A 16,956-nucleotide genomic window follows, 5' to 3' on the forward strand; every position below is an offset into this window, starting at 1 on the left:
TCTTTGTAAGAACCATTTAAATATTTGAAGTCTGTTATCATGTACCTCCTCACTCTTCTCCTTTCTAGACTAAACAAACCAAGTTCTTTCAACCTTTCCTCATAGGTCATGTTTTCTAAATCTCTCATCATTTCGGCTGCAGTCCTCTGGACTCCCTCTGATTTGTCTGTGTCTTGAAGTGCTGGACTCAGAGCTGCAGCCAAAATCTTACCAGAGGAGAGCAATACATACTGCATTCCCATTGCATATGAGGATGCAAGAGCTATCCGCATGCTGACTTGCATGCAGCTTGTGCTGTAGCTCTAACTCCTTGATTCCTTCCTGCAGAACACCAGTAGTATCTTTGATTTTTTTTTTTACTTTTTATTGTAGCACTTTCCACTTGTCTATTGAACTGTAGGTCACTTCTCTAATTTAACAGAGTCATTTTGAATTCTAATCCCGCACCAAAAGTGCTCATGCCCTGGCAGGTTGGTGTCACCTGCAAACTTGATAAGGGAATGCTCTATTGCACAGTCCTGGAGGTTAGAGAATATTGAACAAACCAGGCTTAGACTAAACTCTTGTAAGATCCCCACTGACATGACTGCCCAGTTTGATGGAAACATTGACATGTGCTCTGGGTGAGGTTTTTCAGCTGAAAAGTGGTTATGCTTTTCAGCAAACAAAGCTAGGGAAGGAATGAAATATTCAGAAACAGCAGAATAAAAGAATTTGGAGCAAGGATGCTATGAGATCTTAAAAATAGTAAATTATCTTGCATCTAAATGACTGTAATATGTGTTTCTTATTGTGTCTACTGCTGCGCAAGCAAAGCTTAATGTGATGTTTAGATTACTTTAATAGCTTTTGTTAATAAGGCAGTTTTCTGTGTGTTTTTTTTTTTATTTCATTTTAGAATGAAAGCAGTCAAACCAATGCAAAGGGGATAAAATAACCTCACAGTTGTATTTTTTCTGTCTTTTATGTAACTTAGATATCTGTTAATTAGGAAATCACAGAATATTTGTGCATGGCGCTATAGCTGAAAACTTAAAAAATAAAGTATTTTTGCCTGACCCAAGCTTTAGTTCCTTCTCAAAACATAGACTTCTGTCTAGCCTTTTTGAATGGCCCTTTGCAGGAAGAGCTTGTTTTAGTCAGTGGTTTACAGCCACATCTCATTTAGTGGGGCTGCTTTGTATAACATTGCAGGCACAAGTTAAAGTCAGCAAAAGCAGCAGTCTGTTGCTGCTGTGTTGGATGTCAAGAGTGAAACCTGTACAAAATGAGATGATGAGCACTGTTTAAAGATGCTTCTAGGCTTTTAGTTACATGAAAGAATGAATATCTATCCCCTCTGCCTTCAATATTCTATTGACTTAGCCCTTCTTATCAGTAGTGCGCTTGCTTAATAGAAGAGGTGATTTTCTACCCTGACCACAGGTCTGAGAAGTCAATTTGTTTCAGGAGCTTTGATTGCTTCCAGCAACATACCTCATAGAAATTCACAGCACCCAATGAATTTCAGTAAAACACATCTTGGACTATATTTTTAGTATGCAATATTGCAATTCTAGAATTAAAGCATCAGAAGCATTTTCAGACATCAAAAACACTTCAAATAACAAGGGTTTGCTCATCCATTCAAACACAGCCTGACTGAAACAAGCATTTAGCAAATGTATTAACTACAGTCCTTCTGCTAAAATGAAGACTGAAGAGGATTAGGAGATAGAAGTTCTGGTGTCTATATAGTCTGGAAGCCAATGAAAGTCCTTCTGTTAAAGCTCGTAGCAGGAGGCACCTTCCCTTGGCTTTTCAGTTACCTTCTTGTCCTGCAAAGGGAGCTTGAAGGCACCTGCCCGTTTATGCTGCACGCTTTTGAGGTTAAGGATGAAAAATGGGATGTGTTAGATAGCAGGCACCACATAGTGGTTTAAGTAAGTGTAAAAGGCAAACTAGAAGAGTGCACCCCACTCATAGAAAATGAGACGGAACTTAACCTCTTCCAGGTCAGAGACCTCACAGGAAAGTAAGAGGCGGATAGATGATCATTCCCAGCCAATACTACACTGCTTATACTAGTTTCACATGGATCTAGCATTTGCTTGAAAAAACTTGAGACAGCACGAATTTGTATGGAACACAAGAGAGGAAGCAGGAGACTGAAAGCTAGCTTGCTGTTGGTTAGCGTCCCCCTAGGTAAGCAAAAGTCTCTTCATAAGAGAAAGACAAATTAAACTTTATAAACTACTGTAGAACATATATACATGAAGACTAATTAGTTAATATTTGGAAATGTAAGAAAACTATAATGAGCAATGGAAAGGAGAATGAAAACGTTACCAGACAACCATGCTATATCTATGAAGACAAAGTGGCTGAAACAGTGAAATTCCAGAGACGTTTTCTGGGCTCCTTCTGCTTTGAGTAACATGAACACAATCTTCCTAATCCGCCGCTCCTGCTCTGACATTCCAGCCTCATGCATAGCCATTGGCAAACTTGGAACGTGCATCCGGTGCATTTTTTTGGTTGAAATGCTACATCTGGCTTAGCTGGCAAGTGTTACTATGCCTCTAGAAAGTAAGCCAAAATGAAAAAAAGAATCTTAACTACATGCAGGAAAGGATTACTGAAATATACTGTCCTCTTTGTTTCCTGGAAAATTGAAACTGCATTTATGGCCTCTGACCTTTGGAAAGATGGCCTCCGAAGAAAGCCAGCTACCTAAGAGTTAATATATGCAATGTACTGTAACTATTTCGTTAATTTGCTTATTAAAAACATGAAAAGCTTTTGCCTTTTTGACACCCAAACAAAAGGCGAGCAATTGGGGGACTTTTGACCTGAGCTTATCAGATGACTGGTGTAATGCTGTCAAACCTTCCCCACTTCATGCAAGTAGGGTCACATTTTAGAGGTGTTTATGACATTTTAAGGTTCATAATGCCCATCTTTGTCAACAAGAGAATGATGCAGGTCAACCAGATGGGTTAATGAGGCCAAGTACATGAGGAAAAACATACAAAAGAGATGAATACCTAAATTCAAAATGAAAACTTAACCTGTAAAGCAACCACATTCTACCAAAACCTAGAAACATCGCAGTTTGCTTAAACTTGATCATAAGCTTTGGTGCCCACTGGCCTAATGTAGACTCGGGAGCTGACTACTTAGAATCACAAGGCAATATGGAAATCTGAGGACAAAAGCATTGTGGAAGATTTCTTACAGCTCTTGCAATTTCCTGCCAAGCTTTTTGAGAGTAGGAATGTATATCCTCATTTTAAATAACTCAATAAATAGCAATTTCAAACAAAAAAGTCTGAAACCACCCAAATGTTTTCACAACTCAGCATGATCTATTGGGAGAAAAAAAAAAAAAAACACCCCACATGATCTTAGATTTTGCAAGGAAAAAAAAAATGGGCATAAACTCAGATCATTTCAAATTCATTTAAGAACATTTGCACCATATCCAAGCAACAGAGAAGTAAAAAGCTACGAACATAACACACAAAACATTTGTAAACCTGGAATACTTTCAAGATGTCATAGGCTACATCTACTTTCTCAAGGCAGTGCAGCCACACGAGTTGATCAATATCTTGGAGCAGTTGCTGTTGAGGCTTTTTTTATCTGCACTGCTGAAGAGGTGGAGGGACAAGATTGTCTTAAACTTGATTTAGGCCAGATCCCTGAACTGAAATGTCCCAGTGTGCAATTCCAAGTCATCTGGAGGTCTAGTCATTGGTTTGGCCCCTTATTTCCGCAGTAGGAGTTGAAGCACATTTGGCACATGCCTGGATCAAAGCTTCCAGTTTAGCTTTGTCCAAACAGACACTAGCCTGTGTGCTGCAAAACCAGTCTGTGAACTGAGCTACTGCACAGTAAATGGGACAGTCTGGGGGATTTGCTTCAAAACTGCATCGCTGTTCTGAATCACAGCAGTGATGCGGATGCAGTCATAAAAGCCTCCCAAAAGGCAATTTAAAAAAGAGCATCCCAGAGGAGACATTACTGGCAATTCCTGATTCAGTGATAAGTCTTTTTCTCAGGATGGAGAATTTTTCTTTAATAGCTTGATCTTCTGAATGCATATATTCTAAAACACTGGCCAGTGTGTCAGTAGCATCTAGACTAAGTCAAGGGTCTACATTCATTTGACTTTTCATTCCAAATTTCAGTCTACTGAGCTTTTCTTCCTGATAAACATCAGCACAGGGAATAGAAATATTCTTTGTGCAAATATTTTAGGGATTTTACATATATTAAACACAGACCACACCAGAGGGCTGGGAAGTATACAGCTGTGTGGCGTGCCAACATTTTCTCTGATGGGAAAACGGAATAGACATATACAGAGAATCTTCCCACTCTACTATAGCAATGCTTCTAGATGTTCATGAAACTACTATCAGATTTAAACTATCAAGCACAGCAATATTTTGCTCAGTCCAACATGTAAAACCCTCTGTCCAAGTAAGAAGTGAGACTCCTCAGAGAGACTGGGTGAAGCCCCAGGACAAGAGAAATGTACTGTGAAAAGAGGTGTCATGATATAACCAAGACACATATTTTTGCTATCTTTTGTTCCGCAGCAAACACCAGTGCTTCATGACAATTGAAAATTCAGAGAGATTGTTTTAATCTCAGGTTTGGTGGTAGTTGCTTGCTTGATTATTACTTTTTTTTTCCTTTTTTTTTTTCCTCTCAAGATAAAGGCATTATTATGATGGTATTATTATAATGATTGTCTTAAAAGCTTTCTTATTCCCACCCAGCACTTTCACAAATTCCTTCCCTCTCCCCCCAGCATTACGGCTTCTCAGATTTTTTAGCATTATTTCAATTATTTCTAAGAAAAACACAATGTCATTACAACCAAGTTTCCTCTGACAGAAATCACAGAGCTTTTTGGGCTATAATCATTGCTTAGCTTAAGAAATGCCAAAAATAAGAACAGAGCCCATCTTAGAAGATAATAACAGTAACTTCCAGTTAGTCTGATCATACGTGTATGAGCCATTTTTCAACAAGTTTTTGATGCTGAAGGTGTCTGCATGATATCTTCTGAGATGACAATAGATCCAAAGAGGGGGAAATTTAGTTTTGAGTTCAGGATTAGCACAGACTTCTCTACCTAAATTTAAACTTCCTACAGATGTCCATGTAGAGTGCCAAAAAGCCTTAAAAAATAAGTAGGGACCCCTCTTCCTTCTGTCTCTCCCATAGATCCCCAAAAGCAACTGAGGAGAACAAAGGTGGAAGTGGCAAACTGTGACACAGGAGTTTAAAGTAAGATTTAATGTTGTCACTCCCACCCGCTTACGTGTAAACTGGCTTTGTCATTCCCTACACTAATATCTGTCACGGGCATCAATACACGTACATTTTATTAGTAATTACCAATGATATAATTGGGATCACAACTAAGATGGATGGGTACACCTACACATGCCAAACAAATTGGTACCAAAGACATACCCTAGCATTTTCTTCCAGTCAACAAGGAGGGTCAAGTAGATATCTATACTGATATGCCTAAATATTCATGACCACATTTCTGTCTTAATTACTGAAAATGCTTCTTTACCACCCAATTATATTTTTTTTAACTTCACTTTCACAGAAAGCAAGTTCAAACAGATGACTTTTGCTTATTTACTTACGTGAATTTTCTGTGTGCATGTTGGGTATTTTAAAAGCACAGCCTGAACGATATCAAATAAGACTGACCGTCACAAAGTGAGATTAATACAGACTGGTGGAAAGGTATGGAAATTCACCGAGTTAATGGCTAAAGAGACCATATGTCCTCTGACACCTTGACTTGATGGAATGCCTCTCCATAAATGCTTCCTTAATGCATCCCGTTGTGCCTAGGTGTGGGATGACGTATGGTCTGCCTCCGTCCTTTCATGAGCTTTCATCCCTTTCATTTACGAGCCGTGTGTTCTTATAATGAAGATTTTTCTGTTCACCAGAATATTAAAAGAGGGCAATTAGGGGTAATCATTCAAAATTGTTGTTAGATGCACATGCAAGTCTATGAGTAATATTTGCCTATTGGCAGCTGGTTCTATGGGAAGAAACCAAATGGGTTTGCCAGGGCCTTCTGTAAATCAAAACATAAATCTTCTTTCTTTTATTTTCTTTACAGTAAGGGTCAAAGAATTTGCAAAGATGATTACTATTTTACAATCTCTTCTGTGCTCCTTACTCTCCTAAATGTTCTCATAACAAGAGCTGCATCTTATTTTATAAAAGCAAAATTTCTAGCGGTATTATTTCTATTATTGCAATCACCCTCAGTCATTTCCACCTCCGTAACAGCGGGGCCTAAATAAACAAGCAATATACAGGAAGACATGGTCCCTGCCTCAAAATGTTTATGATCTAATTTAAGACAAGACACAACAAGCGAGTATAACAAATGTTCAACACAGATTTAAAATGTAAACATACGGTAGATAGGAAAATGGCCATAAATTCCTCTATCAAAGATAACACCTCTCAAAGTCTCACACAGTCTCTGTAACATGAAACATGTCAAGAGAAACGCACATAGGGAGGGGAATGCACATGTTGGTGTTGCTGCTGAAAAATTTAAGTAACAGCTAGAGCAAACTAAAAGGTTTTTTTCCCTGCTGTTCAGGAAATATGTACAGGCCTAAGAAAATAAAATTTACAAACAACATGATTCAAAGAGTTGGGGTTTTTCTGGTACGGACAATCACATTTTGCAGTTGTAGCTGATAGTAAAACAATAAACAGAAAAATGTGTATGTATGTGGCTGTTCTTTAGTTTTATGTTATCTAACATAGGAAAGACATCTGGCATGTTGGTTTTATTGTTCTTTTATTGCTTTATTGTTTTGTTTAAAAAGGTAATATTGTCTAGTTTCGATCTGGTAGTGACTACAAGCATAACAAACTGTGATCTTGTGATTAGGGCGGTGAATCTGGACTCACATGGCGTCTAGGGATGGGACACTCCTGGATTTGTTCATAGTAAGAGCTGTTTTGGAGCCATAATCCAAGTCAGACTCACGGGCAATGCTAAGAGCAGGCACCTAAGCTTCCCCCAGCCACCTCCATGCCAAGCTTCAGCACTCAGACATACTTTGGATGGTCAATCCACAACTGGTTCCCTATTTCATCCTGGCAGTGAATTCTCTGAAAGCAAATGCAACACACCTAATGTTTCTATCTACACTTCAAGGCATTTACTGCAATGAAACTCAAAGGTCACATCCTAAATTGGCTTCGGTAAACAAGCCCAGAGGATGTCACTGCAGGTACAGTACAGTACTTTGCTCGCTCTGGAGGGGAATTTGGGCCATTTGCTTCTGTGTGAGTCACCTTTGAAGGTCTTGGAGAAGATGGTGTTCTGTGATCAGCTCTCCCTTTCCCCAGCCTCGTCTGATGAGCAAACATAAGCCCCAGAATCAATAATTACAGAGTCAGATTTACCAACAGGTAATATTCAAGCACACAGGTTCAAAATGTAAACATAATATAGGAAGCAAAGCAGCTGTAAATGTATCTCCCGAAGATAACAACTCTCAAAGTCCCTTCTGCAGACTTTAAATAAAATAAAACATGCTGAACACCAGGGATTGCTTAGCAGCCTACACAGCATTGGAAATACCCCAGGCTGCCTGGGCTTGCTTTAGACAACCAGCTCACCTACCCAAAGCCGTAGATGTCTGGTCTTTGTTGGGCTGGATATTCAGATTACAGGTTTGGCAGTTTTTTCACTGCAGGGATGAGTTCTGCTCCTGGCTTGGGCTAAATTTCCCCTCTGCTGTTACTGGGTGCCTTGATGCAAGGCAATTCTTTGCTTAGCTTCCCTCCCCTGCCTTTACCAAGCAGCATTTCATATACAGATATAAACTCCACTGTGCAAAATACTCTATTCATCCAGGGATCAGCTATTTGTTATTTATAAATATCAATATTATCATCATTAGCAGAGCAGAGAAATTATCATTATTATCTATTTAACTGGCTGCTCGTACAAAGAAGTTGGTCAGCTGGCTTGGGTTTTTATTTCTTTCTGGTTTTGAACTCTGTTATGAAAAGATTGTGAAGGAAATAAGGAAGAAAAAGGAGCACTGTGCTATATGAAAAACTACATTCAGTGTCTACAAACAAATTAAAATCAGATATGGAAAGAAGTAGCTCCCACAAGAGAGGATTAATGAATATACACACTGGCCCGAGTTCTGCCCTTAGGTGAAGTCAATGAAAAAAGCAAGTGCATATTTTTGGCCCATTACATCTTTTCTTACAATGTTTTCTTAATATAAACCCAAAACCAGGGACCAGATCTCCAAAATCTCTCAAGTTTTCTCCTGAGTAATATGAAGTCTTATGGAAAATGATTTCCAATATCACAGAAAACAGAATACATTCAGTACAACTGGGAACACACTTATTTCCCACAAATGAAAGAAATAATCCTGTTCATTCTAATTGGAGAATATTTTTCTGAGGCAGTGATTTTGTCAGCTGTAAAAATGATTAATGCTGTAATTCAGCAGGATACTTAAGCACATGTTCAGTCAATTCCTATTCAGCAAAGCATTTAAGTACTTAACTTTACGCACATGCTCAGGAATTTCAGCACGTGCTTATGGGCCAGATACAGAAGCATGTAGCATCAAATGACAGAGTGGCACTAAGCAGGTTTTCCAGCCATTGTCCAACTGGCCTCAGTGTGACACACCAATTGCTGGCACCTACATTCCTCTTGCTATGGGATGCTCCGTGTGTACTGTGAAATATAGTTTGACCGTCAAATGGAGCCTAAGGTGATGTTTGTGTTACAGACTTAATAATGGACTTTCCAACCTGATGGCAGCTCACATCCCCCACCATACAGTCCCATAATGAGCACCAAGATGCAGGCATGATCAGTTTGCCCTCTTCTGAAAGCAGAGCTCCAGCAGGCAGCACGTATGTGGCTGCAAGCACAGGCATGAGGAAACGCATTTCCATCCCTTGATAGGGGACATGTGCAGGCAAGTGCCTGTGGCTCCAGTGACAATGGGATATAAAACAACAGAATTTGTGCATCCCCTATGGAAAGATGCTATTTGAGGGAAGCACAGCAAGCAGTGAGCACCCAGCAGGGGTTGGTTTTGCCAGAGGAGGAAAGTCTTCAGTGGTGGGTATGGAGAGTGGAGGCAGAAAGGCAGACCAGAAGAGATGAAGACCAGGCATGTCAATAGACAAACAAAATCCTCTGGACATCCAGAAGAAGCTCAAGCACTGGTAAACCTTTTGTTTGCCGAAAGGATGGCAGCTACTACCTTGTCCAGATGTCCAGACAGTCAAAACATTCCCTCATCTGAACAGATGGCTCCAGATGTTCTGCTGTGCTTATTGCAGTTTTCTTAAACGAATACATGAGATACAAAACCAGGAGTATTCAGTGTGAAAAAGTAACTACGTTCAATCTACAGCTGAAAATTAGACAACATAGAGAGGACAGCAGCAAACAGCATAAGAGGAAAAACTTCTTAAAGAAGTATAAGTAGTTATTACAAAACCACAAGAGAAAAATGCATTTGCCACTGACCATCGTCAAAACTTTAGCGGGGACGGCTGGAAGCACACTGATATTTTGTTATATGGTATTTTTTTCCCCCATTGTTCAGACATCTGTTGAAATTAGAGCTGAATAAATACCTGATTAAAGTTATAAAGTCTAAGCGTTTCACCACATCTTTATGAATTTTTGAGGAACAGTAATTCCAAACAATGCCCAGTTTTCTCTTAAACTGTGTAGATCTGTATTATAAAATCTGAAGCCATCTAATTTCTTAGCATATTTCCGCAAACAGCTCACTGATAAAGCCTCTAAATCTCAGAGTGAACAGAATTGCAGAAATCTATAAGTGTATAAATTTGGATATGCACAAAGCTTATCAAGGAATATTCTGATAGAAGATCCATAGACAAATTCCTTACAATAGAAGCCATGGCCCTGTAGTAAAGACAAAGCTGCATTTCCCCTTTGATCTGATGAATTTATCTCACAGTGGCCAGTTGGTCCTAAACAACTCTTTGGTTAGATTGGTTAGAAGTACAACTGAGCTCTGTTGGTTGTTTTTTTTCAATAAAAACAAGAAAAATAGCACCTGTAGGTAACCCCAAGAAAGTACAGCATGAAATTTAACTGAGGAGATTTCAGCATGAAAAGCTCAGCTACTTTCAGGATGGGTGGCCTAATCACAGATGCACACAGAAATGTTTGTCTTTGACATGCCTGATGGAACACCAGGAATGAATAACTTCTCAGTACCTGGGGAAAAAAAAAGAGAAGGTGCAAACTGTATGGCTTTAAGGGAGCAGTTACAAGTTGATAGAGTTACATGTGTCACTGTGATAGAGGCTTTGCAAAGTACCAAAGCTATTCTCTAAACAGTGTCTAATCTAAATAGTGGAATAGTTCAGTTTCTCTTCTTCATCCCCCATCACTGAAAATAAAAATGCTGTTCTCAAAGCACAAAAAGGGCATAATCATATTTTTAGTAGTTGTGGCCAAACTTCGGGAATTATAAATAAATAACTTCAAGAAATTTCTTTAAGTTTGATACTCAAAGACAACCTTTCAACTTGCTATTTGCAACCCTATGTCACCTGAAAATACATCCAACTCCATTAGGATGATAGCCATGAGGCTAAATAAGACGGAAGACATTATCTGCTGTTGAGCAGTTTTTTCACCCTTTCATTAAAGCAGTCATTTGACACCCAAAAAAAGTTACTTGTTAAGTCAACTACTAAGCAGAAGAAAAAAAAAAAAAAAAACAGTTTTATTAAACTGTGTAAGAATAAATGAAATGGGAAAAATATACAGAAATACACAGCCTGAGGTATCATGGAAGGGATGAGATGTCACTGCCAAGAGAACTGATGAAGGACTGTGGGTGCAAGGGAAGCAAGCAAGGTGCAGTGGGTAAAAGAGATGGGAGATCTAGGGGATGAAAAGTAGAGGAAATGGGGTATAATTTCCTAAGGAGAATATGGGAAAAGCACAACAAAACTTCATTGTTTCAATTTGATTTTAAAACTCTCAGCAGGTCTGTGTCACCAGTTAGCACACCCTTATAACTCAAACTGGCTCCGCAAGTTTTTCACTCCTCTGGTCTGTGTTACTGTACTGAACTTTAAAACCAGTTTTTCCTGTGGTCAACAGAAAGTCAGTGAAAAAGAACAATGCATCTCCAATTGCATTTTTGGTCTGCAGTTGATAACATTGCTTGAATACATTTGCACAAAATCATTTCTGGTGTATTTCTTTGTTCATACATGCATCCAAGTCCGTGATAAAAAACTGCATCATAATCAGGCCTACAGCACAGTTTTTCCATGATTTTTATTATTGCATTATCATCCTTCCTGTTTTAAATAAAAGAAATCATCCAGGGCAATATCAAGTATATCAGAACCTACCCTAACTACAGACACTGTCCTAAAGTCACATAGGCAGGAGGAAACTATTTTTCTTCCCCCTTATAGTTCTCATCCCCATGTGCCCATCATTGCTTTCTCTCTTGCCCAGTGGAATGCCTTCCACTCTCTCCCTCACTCTGCACTTCATGACTATATGCCAAAGTTACAGGGCTTCATACAACACTTCTATTTTTAGTTGCTATTCCTCACTGCATTTTCTGGGCAAGATAAAATCTTTTCCTAGAGTTTTGATATGGGTTTTTACTATTTGCAAATTGATGAACATGACTAGCATTGGTGGCATCACCTGTGAATAACACAGACTGTAATTTTTGGCATTTGCTGTAACTGAGCAGTTATTTACAGATATATTTTTCCATTATGAGCTAGCTGTGCATGCACCTGTGACATTAGCAGATATATGGTTTGCTTGCTGTGCCAGTTACAGGAAGTAGCAATTAAACAGTGAAACACAGCAGTTTTAGCTTGTTTGTACTTATTTCCCTGCCAGTCCTAACTGGTTTAGTACTCCTCTCACATGTAATTCTTTTACTGTTCCATTTCCAAAGCGTATCCTGAGCATTTATCAAGTGATCCTTGCAAAACCACTGTCAACGATTATTGTCCCAGTTTTCCAGATGTATACACAGAGGAAAATAAAAGAACTTACTTAGTTCTTTACTTTGAGATCTCAGTACAAGTTTAGGTCGCTTTGAACCAGTGTCAGACTGTATCCTGGCCCTAAGGGCTTTGAGGCACAAGGCCTCTTCCCTTTCAGAGATTTGCTTTGCTGAAGAATATTTGAGGGAAAGTCTTATAAGGCACTCTGACAGCTATTCCTCCTTTCCAAACACTAAAACCCAACAGCTCCTACCCTCTGAGCTACCACTGTCCGAAACAATCTCCTGGAAGATAAATTCTTCAGGAATAATAGACTTTTAAAAGGCCATGAAGATAAAACTTTGTAAAGAAGGAGGGAAAAAATCAACAATGGGGAACTGCCCTATCTAGGTTAAATACATATTTTGGTATACATAGTATTTACGCAATAGAGCCTAATAGCTTCTTCAGAAGCCATTAAGGTGTATTAAGTAAATACATAATTTGGTACGTGAGCTAATTTTGAAAGCACATTATTCTGTTTACAATACATTCTTTCAGGTCTGAAATCTACTTTTCTCAAGTGCCCCAAGAGTGACTCACAAATGGATCCTTAATCCACAGCAAGGAAATCACCTCCTAAAACCAGGCCGGCTGTCTAAAAGTTTACATAGATGGTTGGAAAGAAAAAAGAAAAAAAATCAAAATGAAATATTAACCAGCTGAGTGCTCTCCAGTGTACTGAGCCAATGGAGTAAAACATACATACCATCAGTGATTCTCTAGCTACCTATAACCAAACATACCATCTAAAATACCATTGCACGTGAGAGCCACGGGCAAAGGCATGCATTCAGATACAGCAGGAGAAGGGTTAGAGGACTTCTGCCTTTCAGAATGAATAAACAAAATGGGAAGTGATGTTTCAGGAAAGATTCAGTTTGTATCGGATAATATGGGAATTGTTGTAACAAATCACAACAGTAATTTATTTCTAGGGATTTGTCCAAGTTAAGACTGCAGATCCAAATACGCAGTTTCAAAAAGTTTGGATCTACATCTGAAATTTTCAGTTTAAGTCATCTGTAGTAACACTGAGCTGTGTCTCTTACACAGAGCATTGTCTACTAATGCTGAGATCCCTGTGAAACTTCTGATTTTTTTTTTTTTTTTTTTTTGAAGATAAGCCACAAATACCCTTTTTACTACGTCTGCTTCACAGAAGGGATTCTCTTTCCATGATGAGTATGCACATCATTACAAATGTTCAACTTGCCCCAGTTCCCAGCTGTACCCAATGATTTAAATGTCAAATAAATATTAGAATAATTCATGTGAATTTCTGGGGAAGGTTACAAGCTTCCTTCTCCTGACGGCATCACGCTTGGCAGTAGATTGCAGACTGAAGATGAGTAACTAATCAATCTCTATTTTATGACAGAGGGGAGCAATATTTGTTTTTGAAAGTCATGATGTGAACCAAGAGATAAATTTTAATCTCCTGATCTGGTTGAGCACAGGTTTGGGAGTCAGTAAGTTCTGTGCTCCAAATCCAATTATCCAGAAATATTGACCTGTCCTGTCATACAGATGACTCTAGTTATCTATCCTAAAACTTATCACAATCACATTTGATGTACAGGAGTACTATTCTCTCCATTCTACAAATGGGGAACTGAAATAGAAAGAGATGAAATAACTTGCATTCAGTCAAATAGAAAATTATTAGAGGATCTGGAGACCAGACTACCTCTGCCTCAATACCTTGATTACAGAGCATTCCTCAGAAAGGCCACGCTGGTAACAAAACAGTATATTAAATCAAATGTGATTAAATACAATATAAATGATACATACTAATAAAACACATTTCTCTTTGTCTGAAAAACAGAAGAAATTTAAGACAAGGAATGGGGTGGGAGGCCTAGATTGAAGGGATAATATTCGATGTTAAGAAAATGAAGTCGTAAAATCTATGTCAAGCATTGCTCAACTCTTCAAACCATATGGAGCATGACTGCTGGGCTTCATATAATGCCCCAAATGTTTTTCATTTTCTATCCCACCATTCACAGCAAAGGCACAGTGCTGTAATCCCGTCCTTCCGTTAACTACCAATTGTTTCTTTTGCCAACCTTTTTGCTTTAAAATATCATTTTTTATGAAGGATAATGTTATATAGTGGAAAACTGTAAAATTTTTATGGATAGCCTTGGTGCTGAGAAAATGCATTCTTTCAACAGTTTTATTATATATATTTTTTTTTGTCCATTACACATTTACAGGTTTTTCTCCATTGTATATATATGTGTTTTATAGTTCATTCTAGACAAAAGGCATTATGTTAACAGTCCTATCATTTAGAACTTTAATTCACCATTATGTTTTTTAGCTTTTTGTGGAAAGAACGATATTATTTTTTCCTCCTTGGTAATGCTCACTGTTGTTAATAATAATAATGGGCGATCCTAAAAAGGGTTAGGTGTGAATAACCACTCAATGGTTCAAATATTTCTTTGAGCCACAGGAAGAAGTATAGAGATCCAGCTTCCAACACATCAGATAGGATGATATAACTTCAATATAAGGCAGGCTTGTGAGTTGTGTGCTCTCAGTCAAATGTTAACCATCTCCCAGTCTCTGTGAGTCCTCCAGATCACTGTAAGCACCTGCTACACACATCTAGCTCTGGTGACATTCAATAGCAGGTAAATCAAGAAGAAACACGTTCATATCAAAGGAATGAAATACATTTACTTCAATTTTAAGAGATGCCTATAAACTCTCTTTTGATATTCCTTCCTATTAAGCAGCCCAATCCACTCTAGTAAAGATTGATATTTCTTTGCTCTACATCAGGCCTCAAGCCCTTAAATCACAGACTGGACTCCAAAGATCTAATTATAAACTCCGTGAGGTTTCACAAGTTTCACAACCACTCTGCTGCAACCTCTGCCTTTCTTTGAAACTGGACTCCACAGCACAGTGGAACTGTTGGTGCCACTTCTCTTTCCCTCATGCTTTGTTGACAAGTCCAATCCAATGCAACGTGAGTCCATGCAGGATGTCACACCAGTAACAGAGCAACCTAGCCCAGACACAGTCAGGTCACTACAGCCAGAGTGAAGCCAGAAGATGGGAAAGTGAGACAAAAGTGGGTCAAGAATGCCGATCTGAGAGCATGACCTCCCAAGAGCGTCATGTTATCTGAGTTCTTCAGTCAAACTATTTTGAAACTTTCTCAGTGATTAATAGGGTCCAATTCAAAAAGAAAATTAAGAGCAAGTTTCTTTTTACAGTATGGAATTTTTATATGATATGGTCCTTAAGCTTTTAAGTAACTAATCACATTCACAAGTAATTAAACACCGTGACATATTTCTTTTTCACCTTAAACTGATATTTGCAGCAACACAGAACTGCTATATTTCTATAATTGTGAGTTATTTTTAGCTCCATTGTTCATTGTCTTTCTTACTGGTTAATGGGCAGTCCCTGAGCACCTTCTCTACCCTTCCAGCAGCAAAGAAGTGAATCCATGCAGAACAGTCTTGGCAGATAATCTCACGTGTTGTTTTTTCTTTATGAACATCAAAGGGAAGCAAAGGACTTTCTAATCAGAAAAAACAGTGAAGCATTAGAATCAAAATATGATGGACACTGTACTGATAAACAGAGGAAACACACATTCATACTAACTTTGATGTACTTGATTTGAGATTAGTTAGCTTGAATTATTCACAGAATGGTCTGAGGAAAGATTGCCTTAAATTCTCATAAAAATATGCCCTTTTTGGTTTGTCTATATACAGTTTGTGCAGGGAGCAGCTATACCTTGTAATGATATGTCATCATATTGCTGATAAGTTTCAGCAAGCTTCAAACCTGCTAGAATAATCTAACCATACAAGACTCAACACAGAAGTATGAGAAATCAAACTGATTTTCTACCTAGATGTGGCCAAATCAAGAAAAAAAAAAAAAGAAAAAAAAAAACAGATAACAATCAAAGGTAACAGACTGTCTGCAAAAGCAAAGTGCTACATTTCCATTCACACCAGAAAAGACTTTCACCATTCAAGTTAGACTCCAGATATGGCTTCACATCACTGAAATAGAAATGAGTTAAAAATTAGACATACCAGACTGCTCTCAAGTAACCTACAAGACAGATCAGAAATTGTTCAACTAATAATTTGGAATGACAAATAATTGAGAAGAAAAAAAAAAAAAAAAAAACAAGCAGTGTATTTTCAGACCATTCATAAACAGAAGTAAAAGATTAAATGTCAGATAAGTGATTCATTATAGATTATTCATTCAGCCTATGTGTGAACACGTGATGTACAAAACTAGTTCTTTCCATTCTCTACTTTTTTTTTTTTAAATGAGCATGCTCACCATACGCTATTGTTTAGCTGGGTTACAGAAGCATTTCATAAGAAGGGCTTCCCCATTTATCACTCAAAAAAATTTTTGAATTAAAAAAAAATGAGGACAACGACCCTTCTGGAGTCTGAGTGCATATGTTCAAAGTAACTCTGCAGTACAAGCCAACAGAAAATTGGCCCCCAAAATGACTTATAAAGGGATTTTGTAAGACATGAACAGAACAGCATGGGCTCTGGCTAGGCAAAGAATTCAGAGTTGTAATAGAAAACATTTATTTGGCTACAGCTAAACATCCCAACACATGTTAGCATTTGCTGCCAATATGCTTCCTAATTAAGAACAACATAAAATCATAGGAAATCCTGTATCCCTGTCTTCATGCACTTTCCTTGTATCTTCCGTGTCCTGGCTCTATTTCTCAAGTATAGTCTGCACAAGAGAAAGGTTAACTCAAAAGTAATGTTTTGCCAGCCATTAACTGTGTTGTCATTAACAAGATTAATGTACATT

At 38.2% G+C, this 16,956-nt stretch overlaps 1 long non-coding RNA gene across 3 annotated transcripts in view; it reads right to left on the bottom strand.

The window, feature by feature from the left end:
* The window catches only part of LOC104912865 (uncharacterized), a 595,545-nt gene that overhangs the window by 540,809 nt on the left and 37,780 nt on the right, over positions 1-16,956 (bottom strand). The window contains exon 1 of one of the 3 annotated variants that reach the window (XR_014885755.1): positions 2,329-2,461. The exons of the other annotated variants lie outside the window; for them this stretch is intronic. This is a non-coding gene — a long non-coding RNA (uncharacterized LOC104912865). Of the gene's footprint in view, positions 1-2,328; positions 2,462-16,956 lie in introns of those variants that run through there. 3 annotated transcript variants of the gene reach the window in all.

Source organism: Meleagris gallopavo, chromosome 12, assembly GCF_905368555.1.
Source record: "Meleagris gallopavo chromosome 12, MGAL_WU_HG_1.1, whole genome shotgun sequence".
Lineage (NCBI taxonomy): Eukaryota > Metazoa > Chordata > Aves > Galliformes > Phasianidae > Meleagris > Meleagris gallopavo.